This window comes from Falco naumanni, chromosome 3 (genome assembly GCF_017639655.2).
Source record: "Falco naumanni isolate bFalNau1 chromosome 3, bFalNau1.pat, whole genome shotgun sequence".
NCBI classification, from domain to species: Eukaryota; Metazoa; Chordata; class Aves; order Falconiformes; family Falconidae; genus Falco; species Falco naumanni.
In genome coordinates, this window is record NC_054056.1 from 44,886,496 (window position 1) to 44,903,589 (window position 17,094).

The 17,094-nt window shown below is 40.2% G+C and overlaps 1 long non-coding RNA gene across 1 annotated transcript; it reads right to left on the reverse strand.

Annotated features, from left to right (window-relative positions):
• Window positions 1-599: 599 nt before the first annotated feature.
• On the reverse strand, window positions 600-13,987 carry LOC121084539. The gene is made up of 3 exons (XR_005826767.1): window positions 13,834-13,987; window positions 13,416-13,507; window positions 600-786 (listed from the first exon to the last, which is right to left on the reverse strand). It is a non-coding gene; the product is annotated as an uncharacterized LOC121084539 (long non-coding RNA).
• Window positions 13,988-17,094: the final 3,107 nt, after the last annotated feature.

Consider the following 17,094-nt stretch of genomic DNA (forward strand, 5'->3'; position numbering starts at 1 on the left):
AGTCAGTTTGTTTGTAATTCAACTTCCCTTTAAAGGAGCCACAAAATTACAAAACATCACTGGTACAGACCTACAAGCCAGCACCAGCAGTGCTTTTTCATGCTCACCTCTTTTTATCCTAACTACCCACTTACTACAGAAATCCATGAAAAAAATCCTTTCATATTCAGCCACGTCTGATGATCTGTGTGGTGGGCTGTCTCTTTAGCCCAATGTACTGTCAACCTACTGCTTTCATATTCTGGGCCTGTTGTTGACTCAACTATAACACCACTGGTTCTCTCAGTCATTAGTGTGCAGTCCGTTAATGAGCAAGTAAACAATCTTGTCACATTAACAACATTTTTACAGCATATGCAGCTTGTAAAAGCACTAGCATTGAGGGAAACGGCCTTCTATCAACCCAATGCTTTCAACAAAAAAACAAGCTCTGTGGGTTTATTAGAAAGATTTGCAGTCCATTATCTAAGGTTTGCTAATTGCAAACTAAGCTTGAGACATGAATCAAAACTTCAAGCCATAATTTTCAGTAACAGTATAAAAGCTTACAAAGCTTAGCTGCTGCAGCAAGGTAGGAGATTAGATTTCCTTACCAAATTTAACTCAGGTTCTTTAATTATGGGTACTAACAATCCAGCTTCCGACCTTTGCTATAAATGTACACGTCTGTAGCTTCAATTAGTCCAAGCTTGTCTGAATCACAAAGTGAAGCTCCACTCATGCTCCCATTTCAATCAACAGGGGAAAGTGCAAGCTTACTTTCAGCTTAAGTTTAAACTTTGAATTCTGTGGAAAGACAGACAGAAAGAAATGTAACTTCTGTGGGTCAAGGGGATTTTCATGCCTCTGTAAAACCTGAGCAAAGCTTTTTCATAGCATAAGGAAAACCATCCTCTTTGGTATAATCTGTTTTGGTCCACTGCAAGGCTATGTTTTTTCTCCTACCTAGCTAGTCAAGCCCATCCTTGTCAGGCATCTGCACACCCTCTTGCTCAGAAAGCCTCACAACTTTTTGCTTCTGCCCCCACCTTTGTTATGGCAGATGCATCCATGATTCCGCTAGCCTTGCATCTTCCTAATTTTGAGACCTTGAGAAGATCTGGGGAATAAAAGTCATTGTTTAAAATTTCATAACTGAAATTACCTTAAAAAAAAAAGAATAATTGGTTCAATGCTTGTGGCAGATAAGGAAATGGTAATTCCAAAATCCAGTCTACATGTTCCCTACAAAGATCTTTCAAAGATGTTTTAATTTTTAATCAGAAAGATTGAAGCATATCACTCAGCATGTCTGTTCATGGCAGAAATCTGATTTCCTGAACTTGTTTTGCTACTGATGATGATCAGGACTCAATTAAAATGTTAAAGGCACACCTTCACTACATTGTGGATTTGGAATGAATTTCTGTTTTCTGGCTTCCACAGGGTCGGATGTACATTTTCAGGAAAAAAAGTCTCAGTGACATTAAAGTTCATATTCAGACTCAGCCAAGGCTTTTTTAGACTGCAGGATTTCTTTTTCTTCCTTTTCTAAGCTATTCCTTCCCTCTAGCTACAGCAGCTATTTATTTGTGAGTTACTTTAAATCTCTTCCATTTTATAAGGCACTTCACTTTTGACAGCAGTGGAAAAAATGCAGCTTTGCCTTCTAAATTTAGTAGAAGGAGAAGAAAAAAACCCACCAGATTGTTTGCTGGTGTCTCTGCTTCTATTCTTCTGTTCCAAACTATTCTCCATAAGTTCCTGTCTGTCGCCTTTTGTAAATAACATCTGCTTTTAAAACTCCCTGTCTGCTAATTAGTCTGAATCGTTTGTAAGAGTACAGTACTTATTTAGAAATGTACAAATCAAATGCTAATGGGTGGTAACAAGAATTTCCCACTCACTCAGCATTTACATTAATTTCCACACTAGAACTATGTAAAAATAACCAAAATCACTCAAACCTAGACAATTTGATGGGGCTGGGGAGCGGAGAAGATGTTTCAAAATCATGCATTTGGGTTGACACTGCCAACTACTTTCAATCTTGAGAAAGATTTTTCTGGTGATATTAATTGGGTAATTGTCCTTCTTATCTCTTTTCTAACATATCAGCTGGCTTGGGGATCTCTCCCCTCTGCTGTGGACAGCTTCAGCCCACATTGGTTCTTTCTCAAGGGAATGTCTCAACTCCAGACTACAAAGTAATCCCAACGCAGTTACTTTCTGTTTCTATGACTATTTAGAAATTTCATACAAAACCAAATAGTGCAGACCAGCTCCATCAATAGAGGTTGAAGGAAGGAAGTCCTGAAGTACCTATTTCCTGATTATTAATGACTTGCTAATAAAAGATGGGAGACAAATATAAATCTACTTTGCTTATGGCAAAATACGGCTTTGAACAAAAAATATCTTCCTTCACAAGGTAAAATTCCTGAACTCCAGGATCTGGGTGATAAACCCTAAGATCTGATAAATCCAGTCCTAATGGTCTTTTACCAGTAAGTTCCTTAGCTGAATTAAGCAACTGAAGGACAAACCAGAAAAAATAACACACTACTTTGATAAAAGCCTAAGTAATGTTCTCAAGAGCCAGCTGGAAACAGAAACATAAACCAGAGCTGTGTCAGAGGGGATTCTTCACAGCTTTGCTCTTGGATGTATGTTCTTTAATGATCTGGAGAAACGTGAGTGTTATCTGTGGGAAAAAAAAACAAACCAACCCCCTAATCTGGCTGTACACCATGTTAACAGCCACAAAAGCATTGCCAGAACACCCAGCTACTGGATGCCCATCCCCCTGAAACCTCAGGGAGACAATCTTTATTTTAGGCAAACCCTTGAAAGCTGGCACTAACCTAAACATTCACCCCAGTTCTGGTCCCTCAGATGCATCAGCGTCTCTTCTGAAGGAAAACCATTATGTTTCTGAATCTTACCCGTCCAGCTTACAGACTAATTGCTCGAGAGGTGCATAAGCAATGGTGCCAGACATGTGCAGAAATCAGGAATAGACAAAGGCATTATAAATTATTTGAAAACCACATCTCTAATGCTCCTTTGGAAAGAGGGAGTCCTTGAGGAATATAGAAAGGTTGTTAGGTCTGCGGAGACAGAATTCTCATTCCTTACCTCCAGCAACTGAATATGGCTGAAAAGCCCCAAATAGTTCAGTTGCTACCACCTTATGACTAGCCAAGTCCTCTGACAGATAATTTCACTGCTAGGGTGATTCCTTGACACCAAAGCAAGATAAAGTAGGAGTTCAGACCAAGAGTCCATTTAACCCGGTATCCTAACTCTGACACTTATGGCCACAAGTGGCCACCAAGGGAAGGACAAGAACAGGGTAGGCATATACGCTCCTTTTCCTGAGTATTTTCTCAATTTTCAGCTCTTACTAGCTCAAAAGATTTCCTGAAACTAATGTGGTCTGTCTACTTTTTAAACCCCGAAAGGTTTAAAGTGGAATATTCTTCCAATTATTCACCCAGTTCACTTGAACTCAATGGAAACACTGCACATTTACAACCACCTTCATCGAGTTCTCCAGGTCTGCTATGAATCATTTTCCTGAGACAGGAATGCAATGCAATGCAAACATGTCAAAGCCAGCTTTAAGCCCACTAGTGTAGGTACTGACAGAGGTTCAGCCACAGACTGGGCTGCCCATTTGACTATTTGCAGAGCTTCTGCAGTGAGTTTTGCAGCTCCTTTGAAGCTCTATGGTGCCACAGTGACCCTGCTTCCAGATCACAGCTCAGATCTGTGGGCACTGGGCTAGTTATACTGACTGCAAATACAGTTCTTGTCTCCAACAGCTTACTCTAACCTAAAACTGGTAAAGAATCACAGATTTCTTACTGAGGTACACTCCATAGTGGTAGAAGTCTCACACTGACATAACAAGGAGCAAGAGTGATCTGATAACACCACTGTCCTGAAGCACTTAATGAGCAAGGACCAAGAGCTAAATTCCCATCCTGTCCTCCCCAACTACCAGTGACACAATCTGAGAGCAAGGTTTGACACTTAATCAGAAACCATCCAACTGCAGAGCAGCAGTCTGTTGTTTCTTGTGGATCGCATTTTGCACCTTTCTCAGCCAGTACAGTTTGAGCTCGGATCATCTCCCTGCTCACAGAAGTTCCTATTCTAGCTGAGACACTTATCAGCTTCACCCGGACTATGCTGTTTCTATCTCCATTTGTCATGCTTATGGTAACATGTTTATTACTTAATGTTCATACAAAGTTTGGAAGGTAGAAAGTGTTGTCTAACTGCTAAATATTCTTAAATGTTCTTAAAATCTCCAAGGCAGGAAACTCACATACAGGAGGCAGCTTGCAACACCTGTCTTCTACTACCCTAGGCTAAGGGGCAGTTACACAGGGGCAACCACGGTGGCTAGGTAACATAGTCAAAGGCAGGGTTACATCCCATACCTACCACTTTTTTTGTGGCTAAATGAAAGCTATGCTGCTGAAAGGGCTGCCCAGAGTCCCAGCACCATGTTGCCCACGCTGGCTGTGGGCAGAAGGGCAGCTCCCATTGCCTCTTCTGGGTCCCTGCAGGCTCCCGTCTCCCTGGGAGCCCACTGCTGGCACCTGAGCCACCCTTGTTTGGTACATGGAGCATATATTTATGGTGCCATATAAATGTTTCATAGGAACACATACCTTATTAGTTCAAGAAAGAACGAAGGATTTCTGTGCACTGTGGTCTAATCGTAATGGATCTCAATTACTTGAAAGACCTCTAATAAATTTCTATATTGGCAATGCCCGAGTTAAGAGGTCAGTCAAGAAATTAACACAGAGTTGTTCAACCTTTCGGTACCAATTTTCACGAGCCAGGCAATGCTGCAGGACTCAAAAACCTAAAGAGAAAAAAATGATCTAAAATAGCTGTTTTCATACCACCTCCTCCTTCCCTCACTAGTTGACAAGAGATATTGTAATGCAGATTAATGGAGGAGGGGAAGAAAGGTTTTGCTGTGCCTAAACCCAACTTTTCCTCCAGCTTTCTGAAAAATCTAATCTGTTGTCAGCTGCCAAGCTTGGACCAGAAGGCAAGCTCTACGCTGAACCTCTCTGTATGCACTTTTTATTACAGAAGCATACATCAACCCAGGGATTACAAGCGAAGCAGTTTCAACTGGCACATTTTCATTCTACATTACTGAAGTATTTACATCCTGCTTCTAAGTATATATTACTCTATACAGAGTATATCTGTAATATACACTTACAGTGTAAGCACCAGGCCTATAAATTTTAAACAGCAGTTGAAATCCTCCGTCACTGATATGGTTTTGGCAGCATACTGACTTTCATTTTTCATGTCACTAACTCTGTTTGACTTAAATGCTTTCAATTTTAAAAACTGTTTTCTCACGAGTTCAATAGTTACACCCCAGACATCTCCTGCACCATCTAAATTGAAGTATGAAATCTCATCAACATCCAGGAAATCTGTCTAGATGCACAATGTAATAATGAGACTTAAGAACTGCTCAGCTAATAGAAATAGATAGGCTGAGAGATACATTAAGCTCAGTCTCCCCCATTCCTAATTGAACCTTTGACTGCAGTGAAGGTCTGATACCTGCTGTCACAAAATGTTCCTTAAAGAACAGCTCGGGGATGTGGCAACAATCAATAGGTACGCTTTCTAAACTAAGTCTGCCATTACCGGGCTTCTGAGTTTGCACTGACCTCATCAGATACAGACTAGCAATCCTGTAGCTTCCAACAGATTGTTTAGTTAGAATTTGATTTTGCAAATACTTCTTAAGATGACCTCAGCCTAGGCCAAAGACCCCAGCTTGCAAGGAATCTCAAGGGATACGAGCCTGGCTGGGCACAAAGCACAGGCACACTTTGTTCAGCAGTTCAGGAGGTGTAACCACCTTCCTTTTCCATCTCTCAGCTGCTGCATTAGGAGATCCTTCTTTGCCAGTCAGTTTAGCCTCACCTCTCACATCTATGCTTCACAAAAAACAATGCACTGAAAAAAAACCCAAACCTGAGCCACTCAATAATCTCCTGGCTGGTGCATGTGAGAAAGTCAATGCTGGGCATCTCCATTAGGGTTCTGCACCATTACAGTGGAGCAAAGATGGATGCTGGAGAGAATCACAGTCTGGCACAGGGAATTTCTGACACAGGCCAGGAATTCCCACACCACAACAAAATCATTTCTCAGACTAGCAGAAGGGGGGCAACACAGTAAAGAACGGTTTAGGAACTCCTGATATATGAGTGGTAGAGTGATTTGGCTTTGGGTTTTTTGCATTGTTTATTTTAAAACTTTATTTACTTTTATGAACAGCTTAATTACAAGGTCTAAATTCAGTCTACTTTACAAGTGGTATTGCTTGCTGGTGTAAAATTTTGGTTTATTATATTCCAAAGGAATATATTTAAGGAAAAAAAAGGGACAACTTTACACCTCTTCTGGCCGAGTTTGAAGGTTGGATCTTTTTTCAAGTCAGTACAGTACAGAACTTGGCTGTGAAGACAGAATTTAAGGAAAACCACTTCTGAAAAGGTGTTCTAAGGTGGAATTAAGAACATGAAAGATCTACTTTACTCAGTTGTTGTTCTTAATGGGGTGCCTGGTGAGTCAGTGTATTTAGAAGTCCTTCTAGAGTATGGCAGCTTGTCTACTTTTATGTTTTGATCCTACTTTGATTCAGCTTTCTTTAGATATAAACACTGTAAACTTGCAAGTCAACCTGAGGTCAAGCTCTCATGGCAGCAGTATGTACATTATGAAAGAATGAAGTAACGTGTTACATTGCTGTGAGACATAAGCTGAGGGTTTAGATGGTCATGCTCCTGCTCCTTGTGCCTCCTTGAAGGCTAAAACAAGGGAAAACATCACAGAACAGAAGTCACAGCTCCAAACTGAGAGCTGATAAAAGCACAATGTCGAAAGCAGAATAAAAATCTATTACCCCTACTAAAAAGTTCAATAAAGAGTTGCAATTCAAGGAACCAGAAACATTGGTTCTGGAATGACAAAACCTAATAAACTTCAACAGGAGGGAAGATTCTTAAAACAAACTGAACAGTCATTTCTTGCCTTGCAAATATTAGGAAGGAAATCAGATCCATTCATTTGGAAGCAACTACTACTGTAAAGGAGCTGGGGTTTTGCCTGTTTTGGGGTTGTTTTGGGGTGTTTTTTTTTTTGTAAAAAAAACCCCCTGAGTCATGCTAATCAATCCCAGCTATGATACAGAAAAAAAATCTGTGAAACTCTTTCCATATGGTTCTCGCTTTAAACTGCAATATTTTTGAAACAAATTTTGTATAAAGAATTCCAGAGAGTAAGCAGAATACTCTGAAGTTCATTTCTAAAAAGCACTTTTCAGAATTATTTAAAACATATGGAAGATCTGGTCTTTTGGTTAAACAAGATTCTTGAATCTGAGATTCAGTTTTATGCCTGAAATGGTTCTTGGTAGATTTTCAAATAATTTTACTTTGCCTGCTTCACCATTTCTGACTAAGTTACAGACCCTCAGAACATATTTTTTCCTCGAGACTAACCATAGCTGGAGCAGACAATGTAAAACTCCCAGTTCTGAAATGTCTCAGGAAGTAGAGAGTTCAAAACAAAGTTTTAATGGCCTAAAGGGTACTTTTAAAGTTTGGCTGTTACATAAAGTACTGTCAGAATCTGATCACCATTCTTACTTCTTCAGACAAAATTTGTAGCTGACATTAAACTACAAGTGATATAAATAAGCTTGCATGACACCAGCAGTATTTAGAAGTGTGCTTAATACCCAGCCACATATACCATACCTACAAGTCCTCCCTGATAAGACTTGCAGACTTTTGCATGTATGTTCTGCAGTCAAATAAAAATATCTATAGGCCAATTATTCAATGGCCTTAAGTCACGGGGCTCAGGTATGGAAAGTTTTGAGGTTTGAGTTCTTCTTGCTTCAGGATTAAACTCTTTGTGAGTTCATAAGTAACTGAGGTAGCCAGCAGGTTTATGCAATATTTATCTTACTTAAATTCCCCAGAATGTACAATTTCTTTTGAGTCTGCCTGTTTCCCTGTGCTCAATGTCCTAAAGGAAACAGGTTTGCCTCCCTCACGCTTGTGTGCACAGTTCAGAAGACCACTGTGCAAAACAGAACCTCTCAAAACAGGTTCTGTGGACCAAGTGGAGATGGATCCCCTGGACCAGCTAGCTGGCTCTGCTCTTCATCTCTGGCTGCTGCCTGTGAATTGGAAGATCAGAGACTGTTTTATACTGTTATTCCAGCTAGGCCATTGCTATAATTGCCATCAGGGAAATGTTGTAATCTCATGTGGGACAGGATATAAATAATCTTGAATGGGTTGTGAAGTATCCAGGAGACAATTCGTCTATTAAGACATGAGCTACGCTGTGAGCGACATGTAAGCAAATCTTGTTTGGTTGCTTATGAACCATTAAGGATTTTTCTTACTCTTAAAGGTGATGCCATCACTGAGAATGAACTAGGTTACCCCTTCTTATATCAGGCTGTAAAACAGCTGATCGGCTTATACCAAAGGGCAGACACTTCACCATGCTGGGCAACGTGCCCCAGTTTAGATTCAAAACCTCAAGATCTAAGTACAATCTGAGGCCTGTAAGTGGCAATGTTTAAGGTTAGCACATTTCAAGAGCTTGCTTTCTTCTGTTTGTCTTCTTATACAGAGACATCCTTCAAGCATTTGTTCACACAGCCTGTATCTCATGTAGAGTTTACTGCTGTTACTATGGAACCATTAGGATCAGCTAAGATAGTCTTAGCCCTACACTGGCTTGGGACTGTGAGGCCCATTCCTTTTGGCATCAGGGAACGCCAGAGATGCCTTCAACCGGTGTAAAGAGCCTCTCAAAATCAGCTGAGTGTCTGAGGAGTCCATACTCATCCTGTCAGGGCTCCACATGCAGGTTCAGGGAGTACAGGCAGTAGGAAAGACTCAGGGAGATCCCAGGAAGGGTCTAGACATGCAGCCGCCAAGGAGGCACTGAGATAACCAACAGCAGGTTGCCACAGGCTGCACTAACTCAGGACTGCAGGAAAAGGGTGAGCCAGAGACCAAGATACAACAAAGTTCTTACACAGTCGCTGCTCTGAAAGGAAGTTAGAAGTCAGAGCAGACTCAAAACTAGGTTGAGTCTCCCTGGGCAAGTTTTGCAGGGTCACAGGTCTGTCCCTCACACCTGCACCAGGCACTAGGCCAACATGCACAGCTTCCCTCCCGCCTCTCTTCCCCTGGCCAAGCGACCAAAGCTAGGCACTGTCTTCTCCTATCGCTGCATTAAGAAACACAGTAGACAGAAAGGAAAAACAGCATCAGCTGCAAAATTTCCTCCTTAGTCATAGGTATGAGAAAACACTTCGCTGTAGACAGGAAAAGTGAACACCCATTCTCCTCCCTTTCACCTCCTCCTTGGACACCACGTTCAGTTAATGGAAATATCAGGGGAGTGTCGTCTTAGAATTTAAATGGCACATTATTACAGGGAATTGGGGGGGGGGGGGGGGGGGGGAAGAGTGCACAAATTTTCTCACTGCTTGTATTGTTTTAATTTTTAGTTGCAACATGTATGTACTCCATAGCTCTAAGGAGATGTGTAGTATATCCAGTACCTTGAAGCCCTAATTATCAATACCGTATGCTCCCAGCATCACTGTATTTGTACATAAAACCAAATTAGCAATATCCACCAGGCCAAATTATTCTCTTGTTCACACTGGTACAACTCTTCCTGTCTTAAAAAAAGTAACTGGGATCCATGTTCAATTTGCTCTGCCTTCATGTGAAGTTTTATGTCTTTCTTAAGCACACATTTTATTATTAGGTCTCTTATTTCCATCTGCTCATACTGACTCACACAAAAATTCTCTCTTTAGGGCATTCTATAAACAAACTAATGAGATGAATGCAAATTACAGCAGTCATTCCTTCTGCCACAGCCTTCTCAATGCAAAGGCCTCTGTGTGCTGAAGGGATATGTGGAACTGCGTTTGCAAATCGGAGCTGCAGGTTTTGTTGATTTAAATAAAATATTCATGTTTCTTCCAAGAGATGCACAATGAAAATTTTACTTGCTACTTTGACTATACTCATGTATACATATTTTTTTAATTAAAAGTAGTAGACCTTTGATGGAACTGAGTGGCTTTCTCCACAGCAGTTCCTTGGGGTCAGCTCTAACTATTCCCGAGCCAGGTATGCACCACTGATTGCTGATCTAAGGTACCTAGCTGTATGATTAACACACATCAGTTTTCTCAATCACTTACAGAGCTGAGCAGTGTCTAGTGATCTCTGTGGCCCCAGTAGCAAGGCCTGTGACTGCCCTTGGTTTTGCATCATGTTGAATTCTCCTGAACACTTCTCCTTTGCCAGGGTTGCAAAAGCAACAGCCTGCAACTTGTCAGAAAACACTAGTCATTGGCCGTTCATCAAAGGTAAAAAGCTGCAGCCAGGGAAAGTGATATTTGGGACTATTCATTTGAGGTGCAGTATGTTCTCATTTGTTCTTCAGCTGTGACACCCACACACTGCCACTCATTCAGAGAAGCAAATACTGATGCTAATGAGATGCCCTCAGCAATGTGCAATTTGCTTTCTTCAGCAGAACAATACCCTTTGACCTAAATGTGCCTTTTTTTTTGCCAGGATGTTTAAAGTATAAGCAAATAGATGCATTTTCATCTTTTATGTCTTCTAAATCTGAACAGCACAAAAAAAGCAAGTAACAAGCAGGCAACTAATTAAATTCTTCCTTGGAAGAACAACAGCAACAGCACCACCTTTTTACGAGCCACATGCTTTTAAACTGGCTACTCCACTTTCTATTTCTTTAGCCTTCCTTCTTTTTTCTGCTTTTAATACACAGTTCATGAATGCTGGACTTAATTATCTCCACAGCAATACTCATCAAAGCACTCCAGCTTCTGTGGAACCAGGGTTGAAAAGTTACTAGGCAAATCTAAAGGAAAAGTGCACCCGTTGGATTCTTACAAGCAGGTTAAATGTTCACAGGATGAAATAAATAAAACTGGAATATTTCTTTCAAAATGTATTTTCTCTCAGCTGACGTCTCTGAGTGGTGCTAGTATTACCTATCTTGATGATGAACATATTTTCAAGAGCATTTTTCTGCTAACAAACAGACATTCTGAGAGGTAACCATATGTTTAAGTGCTCCGCAGAGCCACGGTCTGAAAGAGGAAAGGTTCTTATGGTAAGTGTGCCAAGACAAAATCCTGGTCCACAGAAGTCAGTAAGGATTTTTCTTTTGATTTTAATGAAGCCAGGATTTCACTCAAGAGAACTGCAGAAGGGTCAACCTATTTAGAGAAAAAAAGTATCCAGATGTCTCACAGTATTATGGGCTCTAAATCAGAAATTGCTGTAGCACTGTGAAACCTTTCCTTACTCGCTTTACTGCATGATATCAAATGCCTTATTTTTAGCTAAAAATTATTTTTCCCAATAAAATCAATGTAAAAAAAGGTATTGGAGAAGAAATGCATGTCCACTGTACCGTGAGACATACAAATACCTGTTGTGTTTTACAGCTTAATCCTTCTGAAGAGAGTTAGAGTTATCTTTTTTTATGCTAACAACCACATCTATTTATACCTTATGGGTTTATTCCAGAGTAAAAAGTGAACAATGAGCCTATGAACTGATAATACAGGTGGGCTTTGGTTGGATTATTTTTATGTGGGTTTTTTTTTTCTCAATGGGGAAGTGACAGAAGATTCCCTAGCACTCACAGGCATGCATGTCTGCAAGGCTGGTCAGAGATATGAATGGCCATTTTCACTCAGCTGTCTTAAAAAACTACTGACTTAAAAAACAGACACATGCCTTCAGTTAAGATCAAGTTATATACCCATTTAGGAAGCCAGGGGAATATTAATCACCATCTTATTATAATTCAGTTGCATTCAGCCTCTTTTTCTCCTCCCAGTCCTTTCCAGACACTGCTTTTCTGTTGTATTCCGACAGCATCCCGTTGGGATGCTGACATTCTGCCATATCTATTGCTTAGAAATATACACAAGGAGAACATAATTCCTGCCAAAGGTCTCACCAGTTGTAAAGCAAACAAAAAGTGTCCTCAAAATGTTCCATCATATGTAAAATTAGACCATGTTGCAGTCAGGGAAACTTCATGTATTCAATGGGGTTTGTATTTCATTTAGCGTATTTAGATGTCTCCTCCCTGAATGGAATGTATGTTGAAATTGCACACAGTAACCTTGCCGTTACTGCCCAGCCTTTTTTTTGAGAAATCCAGCACTGGAAGCCCAGGCTTTTTGACTTACTCAGTCTTGAGCTGCTGTCTGACTGTGCAATCTGTCACTGTCAGCCTACAAGGAGAGGCTGACAACAAGCCGTGTAGTAAGTAATCAACCCACAAATACTACTACATACTTTCCCACTGTAATTTCAAACCTTGGAGCTTGAAACTGATCTAAGTTACATCAGCATAAATCCTGACTAAGGCCATCAAACTATGTAATTCCTAGCAATTATTTTAAGGGAAATGAAACCAGATTCCAGCACAATGAATCCTAAAAGCCAGATGAGACTTAATATAGTCATATCATTTCATTTTATGAGCCCAAACCCAAGTGAGCAGCAGCACTAACTGACCCTCAGCATACACTCTCATTGCATGGAAATTACAGAATTGTACCATTAACTTTTTCATTAGCATTGCAAAGAACTATTACGTTTTTTTATTTGCAATTAGCTGAGTGTAATTACTGCATAATCACTAGAACTAAGTGCTGTCTTTGCCAAGTGTTGGTTGTGTAATTACAGATTAATAACAAGGGTAACTGTGCTGTAGCACAAAGCAACACCCAGTAGATCTATTCTTGGATCCAGAACACTAAGGGGCACTGAGAAGCTCTCTGATTCCAGACCAAAGGATATGGTTGTATAATTTAATCACTACAGTGCCCATGAAAAATACTTCCAAGGGAAATTTTTAGAGTTGGGCTTTTTTTTGGTTTGGTTGTTGTTGTTGTTGTTTGTTTTTTGTTTTTGTTTTGTTTTTGGTTTTATTATTATTATTATTATTGGGGAAGAAGTTCAGTTCCTCAGTACCAAAGAAACTCTGATAAAAATCAGAAAGACATATTTGAAACAGTCTTCCCATTTTAATCGGTCTGTCCCAGACTTGAATTCAACTTTCACCACCTTAGTGACCATTACCAGAAATTCCAGGGGCTAAATGTGAAAAGCTGTCAGTTGTTTCTCAGCACTGAGCTGTAGTAAGAAAAATGACAGTGGTGCCGCTGAAATGGACCCTTCCCAACTCTGAAGGGGTGGAGGAAAGCCTGAATGAGAAATCCAGCCTGCATCATCATCATCTTTTTTCTGGAGAACGACCAGTACCTCTAAGATGTTTGTTGTCTTCTTCCTCCTGCATACTCAGCAAAACAACCAGCTGGGCTTCTGCATATGTCATTTATCCAGAAAAAGAAACCCTGGAGAAGAAAGAACTACAAGGTTTTACCCAAACATGAAGCACAGATCTCACTTTTGACAAAACTACTTCCTAGAATGTGTTTAAACATGAGATTTTCTGAGATGAATGGGGCAACTGCTATCTTCCTCAAGGCATCCTTGCATCAAGCAACTTGTCATGAAACAGAGGGATATGAACCCCTGTCCCTATTTCTGGTCTGGTTTGAATGCACACCACTGTGATTTCAGACCCTGACTCTTCTCTTCCTTGAGGTGGAATTTCAGTTCCAGGGCAAGAACCATAAAAAGTAATCATATATGCAATCTAGAAGGCTCATCTACTTACACTCCCTTCTTTCATGCAGGGATCCTTAACCATCCTGTTGAAGTCATCATATATTTTAAATGCAACAGAGAGTGCTCAATGCAACAGGGGGAAAAAAAGATTCCAACCATGCAGCCACAGATTCCAGCTCATATTATCTAAGGCTTCAGCAAGATCCTCCTACACCAGCATGTCTATAGTTTAGAGGACAGATTGCTCCATCCAAGCCTTTGCTTTCTCCCTTAATCTTCTGACCTTCTCATGGCAGGTCCTCTCAAACTGGGTACACAAAAGTAGAAGCATTCAATATAAAACAAAGCCCTAATTATTCCCTTAATTTTTATATAAGGGTAGCAATTAGTTTATGGTCTGTTGCAATGAGCTCCTGTGTGGCTTGTGTAACAAATGAGATCACTTCAATTAGATGGTCATTACCAGCAGTGGCTTAATTGCCAGTTGTAAATTATTTTTGTTCCAAACACATCACTAGCATTACTTTATCCACAGAGCTTGTCTTGTGCTTTCAAGGTTCAGGGAAAATTAGTGTTTGCTTTATGTGACTGGTACACTAAGAAACAAGGACTAGATTGTTTTTCTAGGTACTTAGGTGTCTGGGTCCCATTCAAATCGATGGAATCCTTTAGAAACCTGGCCCCAAATGACCAGGGCTTGTGTGCTCTGTGTCTGCTGTACAGCCTATGGGCACGTGCTTAGCCAGTTGGTACACCAACTGCTACAAGCAGCCACAAAAACAGCACAGTACTGAGTCATCATTAAAGCAGGAGCAGTTTGTCAAACCGTATCAAGGGTCTGATGAAGAATAAATGTCACAGTCATTAATGTAATCTCTGAAAGCACCTTCTCTCCTGGATTTCATATCCATATGGATTAGTGTTGTTGGAAGAGCACTGTATAGTAATAAATGTTTAGTATTCAACTTAACTTAAAGAATAAGAGTTGATGCAGAAGAGTTACCAAGGGCATGCAGTTGTAAGCAACATGATTCATGCACTAGTACTAGTCAATATCCATCTGCGAAGAGGGGAAGAGCACCACCCCAGATCTCACAAGGGTATCATCCTGATGTGAATTCTAGCAGCTGTACCCTCTGCTCACCACCTAGAGAGACACACAAGTTCTGCTCAGAAGTCTTATAAATCTGAGCAGTCAGTAGATTGGCAGTGCAGCAAAAAGATGTAGGAATAGGGTAGTACTGAATTTTTCTTAAAAACCTTGGATATGAATTAAACGAAAAACAGTAGGGTTCAGCCCAATGTGAATAATTCAGCAATAACAGTGTCACTGCTTCAGTCACACTGGCATGTTTTCTATTTATGTTTCCATGTCTGAAACTTCACTATATTCCACATGGGAAAATTAATGCCCTGGTCTGTACAGTTCTTGCAACAAAACCACTTTTTCTGACCTGATATTACTAATTTAAATCAATGGCAAAATTTCCTCTTACTTTGACATGAGCAAAACCAAATCTGAAACTACATGTTGCCTATCACTGAAACCCAGGAAGATACAATTTTACAAAACTATGATCTACTGTTCATTTACCGCACCTCATAAACATCTCCCTTCTGGAAATTATAAAGAAATCTACTCAAACTAGAGCTACAGTAAGGGAAAGTACATACATACTAGGTTTAGACTAGCCTTTGGACCCAAAACTCAGTTAAAAAGCTCCTGTTTCTGAGCTGGAATATAAACATTAGAATTGAGCCCTGATCTGACAGTACAACTTTACAACTGTCAAATTTTCTAAAATATTCAAGTACAGTCAGTAACAAAAGGGTGGAAAGGGTAAAACCAAGACTATCCTACTAATCTGTGAAAATACCACAATAACCCCTGATAGAATGACTACTCAGGAATGAGACTGTACTTGTTTCTCCCCTGTTTTTTGATGCAATCATTTAGAAAGAGACACTCACTAGTTCCAGATAGCATTTTAACATATACTGAGCAAGAAAACAGCATCCCATTTCACTTTCACAGTAATCAGATACCTGCATTGCTACAGATGTGAATAAAAATGGCAGAACAGCAGCTGAAGGTACAAGAAACCTATAAAAGAAATGCACTTTCTGCAATGATGATTGGTACGATTTTTTGACTTTACAATATTGGCCAGTGGGCAGGAAGTAAGAAAGGGTTTTCACCTGTGTGTGGTCTTCCGAAGAAAGATCTCTTGGTAAAGACCTCTGCGTAAAGATTATGTACCCATGACACTACTGAAGCTGCTGGGGAGATGGGTAGGACAAAACAATTCCCTAGGCACTCAAAACAGGGGAAAATCCTCTGAGAAGGAAGAGAAACTCTCCCTTACTTACTGTTGTAGTATTGTTTTGTTGTTAGATTTTGATGAGGAAAAAGGCAAGGGGAAAAAAACCCAAACCAAACAACACTTGGTTAGCGGATTAAAAAAAAAAGACTGAAATCTTGGATTTTAAAGGCTTTTTTTTTACCTCCCTCATTTAATACTGGGGTAGTAATAGCTGAAGACCAAAGTGCAGCATACAGACCTTCAGAATCTTCAAGCAGGAAAAGTGGTTTCTTCACAGCTGTTGGTGACAAGATTAATGGAAATACACAGGTAAACAGAGACGCCTGGCAGGGGATGGGCCAGCCTACTTAAGGCAAAATTAAAAGATTAACCCCTATTTTCTTCAAAATAAAATGTTACTGACCTGTGTCCTTATAAATAATCCTGGAAATGAAAAAAAAATCACCAAAATCAGTCATTAAGGCTATAAGTTTTCACAAAAGCTTGCTGACACTGCACCCTCAACCTCAACTTCTAATCTGTGGTATTTACAGAAACTATACCATATTTCCCATCTCCTGACTTGCTGATTTCCTGATTAACTATATAGGCCAGTAGTGGGGGACAAGGAGGGGAATAATGGAAAAAATAGAGGAAAACAGCTATAACTGCTTGGAAAAAAAATAGCAAATCTTTTGCCGTCTCTGGATCTGTCATCCTGTTGAAATAAAAGCTTTTCAACAAGATCATTCCCCAGCTGGCAAAGGTCTGACTGTATTCAGATCTCTGGTTTTGCTCTGCCTTTTTATTCTATTCCCAGCAGTCTCATACTGTTTCTTCCCAACCAGTGGAAGATCCCACCTTAGTGACAGATCTGTGGCTTAGGAGGATAATTATCCTTTGCGAAACACACCTTTATGAAAATGGCAAAAAGTAGAGAGAGGATAGCAGAGAGCATTGCCAGCTCTTCCATATTAGTAATGGGAACACCAGCATGAACCTGGTAT